This window comes from Rhagoletis zephyria, unplaced genomic scaffold, assembly GCF_001687245.7.
Source record: "Rhagoletis zephyria isolate East Lansing unplaced genomic scaffold, Rhagoletis_zephyria_1.1 Rzeph_scaffold_02831, whole genome shotgun sequence".
In the NCBI taxonomy this organism is placed as follows: Eukaryota; Metazoa; Arthropoda; class Insecta; order Diptera; family Tephritidae; genus Rhagoletis; species Rhagoletis zephyria.
The window spans coordinates 9,316-18,630 of NW_016159915.1; positions in this window are offsets into that span (position 1 = coordinate 9,316).

Here is a 9,315-nt window from a genome sequence, read left to right on the forward strand (position 1 = left end):
CCTTAGTCTTTACCGCCCCAAGAGCTTTGACTGCAACTCGGCTATTAGTAGCGAAGGCAAGTTTAGATGTTGTAAATCGCGTGTATCTCAGTCTTGAAAACGCTTATTTAATCTGAAAGTCTTTAGGACGCTCTCGAGGATAATTTCTGAAAGAGCACTCCAGATACTTTTCCAATATTTACTTTGGAGCCATCTGTGAAAATCGGGGTTTCGTTTTCGTTTTCAACGACATTAAGTTTACAGTCATTTCTGTCGGGAATATGAATTTCGATGTTCATGTGTATGTAGGTATATACCTATGGAAGGAATGTCCGAGAGTTCCTCTTCAGACACCTGAAGGGTTGAATAGATTGCTACCGATGTGATAGACATGCTTGCCGCTGCACCATTGGTAGGTTGACTAGATCGAATAGATCGAAATACCGCCGTGTACTTTCCGACAGTGTTTCCCAAACGTACTTTTGCGATAGTAGAGTGCACTAAGGCATTTTCTTCTCAGCTCTTCAGTAATCTTTATTCATGAAAGTTTGGAGCTTAAAGTATCTCTCAAAAACTTTGCAACCACGGGAAATTGTTCGTTGTAGCACGACTGGTATGATTCCAACTGAATTCGGATATATATAGGTATGGCTGGAAATTATTGTCCAAGCCACCTTCTATTGAGTAATGATTTTGTCGACTGGTCTGTCCCGCCTGTAAGTGTCAGGGTTTTAAGAAATGAGGGTGGTTGTCCCCATAAATTTCCGCATCTATTTAGGAAAGTGGACGGTAATTAGATGTTCTTGTGTTTTTAGATTTCTTTCATTATGGTCCTTGCTTGGCTTTTCCAGGAAGCAGCGAGAAGCAGGACTTCTCGAAAGGTATCTCCTCAATAGCGCGGCTTCTGAGGTCGGCTCTTGCATGCTTTGAAGCTGCGACGATATTTATCCCGGTCTGCCGCGTCCTTCGTAATAGTCGCCCTATTAAAAGGTCTTCCAGCTGCTGTTCTAAATAAGTTGCCTTGTCTTCTTTCAACAGGCAATCACTTGCTCCTTGGATGCCAGTGATTAAAGAGCAGAGGCTATTAGAAAATGCAGTACAACCAACTTCCCCAAAATTCTTAGTAACCGTAGCCTAAATCAACTCACCCCCTCCTAATTACGGCATGTCCACTTTTCGCAAATCTCTTAGTCACCCAGTCTAAGTAACCTCGGCTTAGAACATAAGAGTTATTCTTAAACCCACTTTCAGCACAAGTATCTCATCATCAATAATAGCTTGGTGCTGTGCTCAAGAAAATCAGTGATAAACGCAACTTAACGTAAAACATAAAAACTTTATCAATATTTGAGATATTGAACAAAAAACAGGCGTAGACAAGCTGCCAAATTATACTCATACTGGCGATAAGCTTCAAAGGAAGTAACGGCTAACCCACACACAGACACCAATCAATTTAGTCAAAAGGACATTCATCCAACTAAACGCGGTCGTGACAACATAGCCAACCAGCTTACACTAGGCGTTTTTGATAGGACCAAAAGTTCCGAAAACCAGTTTAAGCTGCGACGCGGCATTTTATTGTTTACAAAAATTTTGACACACACACATACATATGTATGTATACAAAATTTCTGCCGGCCTATGCATGAACATTTATTCACCTACAATCACGCCTGTCGCGGTGTTCATGTATGTATATGTGCATATACAGCCTTTGTGTGACCCATTTTCTGATCGTCTAAGCGCGTCGCATAAAATTGACTTAGGTAGTCACTTGCACGTTTTTTTTCCATTCGATGGATTACTGTTAGGTACATATGTTTTGTTTTCGTTTTGACGAAGAGTTTAAAATGGCTAGCTTTTAACGGCATAACTATGCGAGTCTATTTTCAAAATGCTTTTATATTGCGAATCATACCAACTTTTTGTCGATCCATTTATCCATGCTTTGAGCTATAAACGTATCAGTTTGTTATAGTAGTTAAGCTGCGTTTGTGGTGTTTGTGATGATGACGAGAATATTTACAAAAAAGTGTTGACATTAAAGGATTTGAGGACAATGACGTGAATACGTATCATTGTGTAAAGGGATTTTATTTGATAAGAGGGGGTGAATCAAATATGTACGGGATTGTAGCTATTGAGCAGCTAAGGTTGGTTGGACACAGTGCGCCCATCTAGTTTGCTCAGATAAAGCCATTCGAAGTGGGGACAGATGAACGCTCTCATCGTTCAGGATCGCGAATCTATTTGGCGATGCATAGGTAAATTACATTACGCTTCGTCGACTATCTCGCTAATAAGAAATATACTTTGCGTAATAGTGTCACCTACCTATAGCTGCAGCATCATGATTGCACCTAAATGCAAGGAGAAAAAAAGGCGTGAGTTCCAGGCCGGGATGTCAGTGCCAAAAATACCTCGATTTTTTTCTTTGATTCTATGCATCGAAATGTACATCGATATTTTTCGATGCGTCGAAAGGCATACATCGATGCATGGATTTGCATATTTTTTAGATAATGTTTCCAACAAAATGCGTTATTAGCAAAATTGTAGAAAATTTGAAATAAATTACTGCAACTGAGCTAATTATATAACTAACGGGACTTTTTTGAGCCATTTAAAATGTTTGGTCAAATTCACCACTCTGTTTTGTACAATTGAAAAACTGGAATAACGGTTCGATATACTAGAGATGTCAGTTTTAAAAACACATCGATACATCGACTATTTATACATCGAGTGGAAAATTTTCTATGCATCGAAGCAAAATATCGATATTTTCGATGTATCTATGTTTTTCTAGCATCCCTAGTACCAGGTACTCATAAAATTTGATATTTAATTTTTTAATTCAGTGTGTATTGAGTCCATGATTACAAAAAATCTTACAGACTACAGTAAATTTAATACATAGGGGAAAAATAAATAACTACACTAGGAATAGAGAGATTCCATTGAACTTTTGAGCGACCGCCTGTTGATAGAAAATTTAATATTTAGCTTTTTTGAAATTTTGTTGAGTTCAGAGCCCTTCAAATCGGTGCTTGACCCCAATATTTAGCTTTAGCAGAAGTAATACGTAACCAAAATATCACGAAATATTTTAATAAAGATCGACTATTTCTGATTCTTAATAGGCTTTCTGCTTTAAATAAGCAGATCATTCATATTCAAAGTTTTGCGAAATACTTGAAGAAAATCTATAAGAAGTGTATTTCCTCTCGTGTAAAATTTGTAAAATGGGACGTAGCATCTTTTCACTCTAAGCTAGCGATATATAGGTGTGTATAGTAGCTTCTACAGTAACGATATTGAACACAAAACTAGTAAAAACTTGCAAAGGGACAGTTGTTGGTTGCACTGCTTTGCAATTCCTGCTGTAATAACGCTTAAGCTCTTGCCACAATTTTACGTTTTCGTTGTGACTACTTATGTAACATAAATGCACATAATAAATTATATTTCTATTAACGAAAGGATTAGTTCATAAAATGTAACAAATAAAAATAATTAAAGACACAAAACCTTGCAAAATATTTTTGGTTTTTGTTGGGAGACTTTAGTAATATTTATAAGCAATATTTCATCACGGTAAAATCTAAAATATTGGACGCTCAAATTTTATAACAGTTCATATTTAAGGATTAACGAATAAAAATACGCTGCCAAAAAGTTCTAGCCCCACCCAATGTAATTCGGTCCTTTAAGGTTTAATCTATTAAGAGTCTCGCACAACAACTTTTCGCACAAACGTGTTGCGCTTTCGTTATCACAAAGAACATGGAATACAAGGGAGCCATAAACATAACATCCTGATTTTCTTTGATCTTTGGTTATGTGTTATTCTGCCAAACTGGTGCACTGGTTTTTATGATTATTTGTTAAGTTTTTTTGTTTTTTTAATCAAACCATACGGATTTGACCTTAGTGAAAGTAATTGATTATTCAACATTTTGATTAATCATAAAGTAAATAACTCAATTATTCGATTAATTGGAAATTATGATAACTTAAAAGTTCAGTTACTCGAGTAATCAAGATTTTGATTAACCAAAAACTAAAATATTTGAGTAATTTGCTTTATGATTAATCAACATTATGTGTGAAAAGATTCATCAAATTTTCAAAGTACATATGTACATACATACATTTTTTTTTGTATACGTTTCCTTTTTCACATTTACTACACTTCGTAAAAAGAAGTTAAGCATTTTCAAAGTATAGTCTTTTAACGACCAAAATAAATTTTTTGAGTAATCATATTTTAAGTTACTCGATTAATCATCGTTTTGAGCAACCAAAATCGTGATTACTCGAGTAATTGATTAACCGAAGAACTGATTAACCAACTTTCTCGAGTAATCGAATAATCGCAAAGCCATAATACTAATTTCATAGAAAATTCTATTTTTGTGATAATTTTTCAGTTTCTTCTCTTTCTTTCGTTTTAAATAAATCTCTTTAAAAAGATGTTATGTCTTTTTATTCCAAAAACAAAATTGCATGTTCGGATTCGGTGCTTTAGAAATGTCCCGATTTTTGTGTACAGAAATAACAAGAAAGTCACAGCGACTTGAGATCTCAATTTGGACCGGCCTATATATTGGTATTAGACATTGTTGTCACTCATACGCCCTGGCATGCGTACTACTTAGGCTGGCCGGTAAGTAATTAATCAAGCAAATTTGGGCTCGGTAAAAATATTAAATTTGCGTGCATAATTATGTTATGTACTTATTTTATGTACTTATAAAAATATATTGAACCAAAGTATATGTAACTAAGTACATATATGTGTATTTATTATCGAAGTGGAGATTACTTAGCGCCTATGCGTGACCTCTTTTGCTTCCGTTTTTTGACTTCCGTTGCTTTATAAACACACCATCTTTTCTGTCTCCAAATGACAGGGCTATGAGAAGGTATTTTTTGACTTTGGTTGTTATGAAAATACACCTTCTCTTATGTCTTATAATTACAGTGCATTGCAAAACTTTTCCTTTAAAACCACTCCTCATTTTATTGACTGGATACTCATATGGCATATGTAAGTATACATATCTAATGGTGGTTTCGTTTCTACCAAAAAAAATTTGCCTTTTGATTGCCCCTTTCCCTTTCGTGTTTGATTCTAAATTAAAGGCAAGAGGTGAGAAAATTGTGTGTTCGTTTCTTAAAATGTCGCCCTCTTGTAAGGCAAAAAGGCACATTCTCTGCCCTGTGAAGCTTTGTCAGGGGAGATGGTTGCCCTGAAAATTTGATGGTGGTTTAAAACGACAATATTATAAAATGCGTGAGCTAGGCAAGGACAAGTAGGCAAAAACATGCCTTTTCACAGGTCTTACTGTAACAGCAAACACGTCAGGGCAACATTTTTTGGAAGAAACGAAATCACCATAAGTTCCAGATACCATATGAGAAAGATTGTGTTTTTACAAAAAGCACTCCCTTAAAATGGAAGGACTTTGAACATCAACAACGCCAGAATTTACACCTGCACAAAATAGTCATAAAATGCACAAATTCATCGTAAAAACATGCTGGACGTCGCCTTGAAGCCCTGGCTTCATGTAACTTGGGGTATGTTGCTCATCTTGATGTATTCAAGACAACTCTTCGCTGAGAATGGGACTTAATAAATATTCATACCAGCTGATCACGTTCGTACACCGTGTGAAATCTCCATCAGCCGTTTAAGACGAGTTACTCATGCGAAAGGAAGAATGAATACCGAATCCTTCTAATAAAAAAAAGTAAGTGCGCCTGGGCCACACTGTAGAAGTGAAACTTACGCTACTTATCTATTTATACATACACACATCTGCTTTTGCTTAAGGTTATATTTTCTCGCTTTTTTTCTATCAATGTAGATCCCCACCTCTACCACTGTTCGTTTTAATAACATTCATGTTATTCTGTTTTCCATTATCTTCATTTTTATCATTATACTCTATCAATAACGAAATCGATTATAACGTCCATCAAAATACCGATACCAAAATCGATGACAAATTCGATAAAAATTTCAATATCAACATCGATAATACCATTGGTAGCTAAATCGATTAGAAAATCGATAAAAATATCGATAACAAAATCGATAAATATCGATAACAAAATCGGTAAACATCGATAACAAAATCGATAAATGTCGATCAAAAATCGATAAAAAATAGATAAATATCGATAAAAAAAATCAATAAATATCGATAACAAAATCGGATAAATATCGATATTAAAATCGATAACAAAATCGGTAAATATCGATAAAAAATCGATAAATATCGATAACAAAATCGATAAAAACAACCGATAAAAATATCGATTATTTTATCGATAGGTCTCGAGAATCCCGAAAATCTCTAAAATTCAGAAATAGTTCCCAGATTGAGTCTCTGTGTCTCTCTCTATATCCTTTCCTCTTTAATTACCTCTATTTTAATCTTTCTTCCCCTATCTTCATCTTTGCTTTTATCGGTATCCTCATCCTCCTCTTTGTCTTTACTTTTATGTTCATCATTTTTTTTAGCTACATATTCCCCTTCACATTTGTTCTTATATATATAAGTAAAGTGTTTAGATTTACCTTGGTCTTCATTTTTGCCTTTATATTTACGCATCTGTGTTTTTGTTGTTATTTTTACCATTGCCTTTATCCTTTTCTTCATTTATGTACGTAGTCACCTTTACTTTCATTCTTGTATTGGTCTTTTTCGAAGNTCGGTAAATATCGATAAAAAATCGATAAATATCGATAACAAAATCGATAAAAACAACCGATAAAAATATCGATTATTTTATCGATAGGTCTCGAGAATCCCGAAAATCTCTAAAATTCAGAAATAGTTCCCAGATTGAGTCTCTGTGTCTCTCTCTATATCCTTTCCTCTTTAATTACCTCTATTTTAATCTTTCTTCCCCTATCTTCATCTTTGCTTTTATCGGTATCCTCATCCTCCTCTTTGTCTTTACTTTTATGTTCATCATTTTTTTTAGCTACATATTCCCCTTCACATTTGTTCTTATATATATAAGTAAAGTGTTCAGATTTACCTTGGTCTTCATTTTTGCCTTTATATTTACGCATCTGTGTTTTTGTTGTTATTTTTACCATTGCCTTTATCCTTTTCTTCATTTATGTACGTAGTCACCTTTACTTTCATTCTTGTATTGGTCTTTTTCGAAGTGTTATTCTTTAACCTTTTTTTGCTTTTATCGGCATCCTCATCCTCCTCTTTGTCTTTACTTTTATGTTCGTCATTTTTTTTAGCTACATATTCCCCTTCACATTTGTTCTTATATATATAAGTAAAGTGTTCAGATTTACCTTGGTCTTCATTTTTGCCTTTATATTTACGCATCTGTGTTTTTGTTGTTATTTTTACCATTGCCTTTATCCTTTTCTTCATTTATGTACGTAGTCACCTTTACTTTCATTCTTGTATTGGTCTTTTTCGAAGTGTTATTCTTTAACCTTTTTTTAGCAAATTTTTGTTAAATTTATACCATATGCATACACATAAGAAGCACTTGTTTCAGCCCCAACCATTTCCGTTGCACCATTTCCGTTGCATCATTTCCGTCCCAACCAGATCCGTGTGCAATTTCCGCTGAATTTGCCAATTTACTCTCCACCAACCAACGCCGGTAAAGAAGTTTCACTTCAAAAACACATAAGTACATATCTATAACTAAATATATGCAAAGAAACATATTATTTGTATCACACTTACAATTTCTGTCTAGTGTTATGACGCTTGAAAACGAAATGAGGCCACGTTGTGATGCGGTCGATATAAGGACGCCATATTGACTCCATTTTGTGTAAAATGCCACTTTGGCTGTTCACGCAGAAAAAGCAATTCATATGCGCATATACACAAATACACGGCAAGAGAGCTTTCAGTTCAACGCCATTATGACCGCTTCCACAAACACGCAATGAAGGCCACAGCATCAGGAAATGAACGAATGGAAACAAACCCAGAAGGAACGGTAAACAATAGCATTCCTTGTATTCTGTGTGTTTCACTGTATGTAGATACGTATTTACGTTTGATTATAAGAGTTGTTGCTTACCATACACAGTAGTAGGGCTAAACAAACATTTTGGCGCACCAAGATTGAACCAGCAGACTTTCAATTACATTGTAATTTACTTTATGGACTTATCTCTCAAAAACAGCAATTTCAGTAACATTTAAGCATAATTTTATGACATCACTTTCACTGGGTAAGTGTGTAAGCGTTCAATGAACCGTTTTCTATGCTTGAGCGAGTGCAAGCGAGTTTTGTATCATCTTCGTGTAAGCAAATATTTATAGTACGTACTTGTATTTGTTGTTGTTTAGAGAAGCAAGATGGGTCTGTAGTAGAGCTAACAACTATACAACTGGTGCTGCGGTATTCTTCTTCTTCGAGAAGATACTGGTGCGAGCCGAGAAGCGAGTGTTGGGTTGCTGTTAACACGCGTTGCTTACAAGTATTTAATTTCTTGGACACCAGTCTCTGAGCGGCTAATCCCTTCGAGATTCAGGAGTAGAGTAAGAGCATTACCATCATGGAGTGTTACATTCTAACCGCCAAGCAATATGATCACAGGGGCAGGTATTTACATGATGCTTATCGGTACCTACAACAGACAATGATCCCATCATCATAGTGACATGGGACTTGAATTCTAACGGATGGCAGGACAACAGCCAGTTGAGTTAGGTTATGGGAGAGCATGACATGGATCAAAGCAACGGTAACAGTACGTAGAACTCTGCAATGCCAATAGCCTAGCTTCAGCATGAAACCTGCCACAAAATCTGTTGGACATCCCCTGGTGAGATTAAATCAAATCAACCATTTTGGTATATTTTGGACGTTAGAAATAGAAGAGGGCTGATGTTGGCAGTGTTCTCGACCAGCATCTAATGATTGCATACCTGAATCGTTAAATCAACCGCTTGGTCCGAAAATAGATGAGCCAAATTGAATCCACTGCCCTGCTGCGCACGCCACAATGTCCAATGGAGCAGCGCTGTGAAGAAATTAAAACCATTTACTGTTTAGTAGGTGAAGTGCGGTGTTCGCATCTCCGAAAAAACATGGACGCTGATCTTAGATCGTAGGAAATTACTTCATTCATAACGTACAAAACAGAAGACAACGAAATTGAGTTTAAACACGATAAGCGCACGCATATAGACAGCCTAGCCGAGAAGCGGAAAATGCATTCAGCAGAGGAGCAGCTTGCCAGGTGGAGAAGCTAATTTGCATCAGTTCTGAACCACATTTTGTAAGTGCCCCCGTCACGAAATCAACATCGTTCTTGGCGAT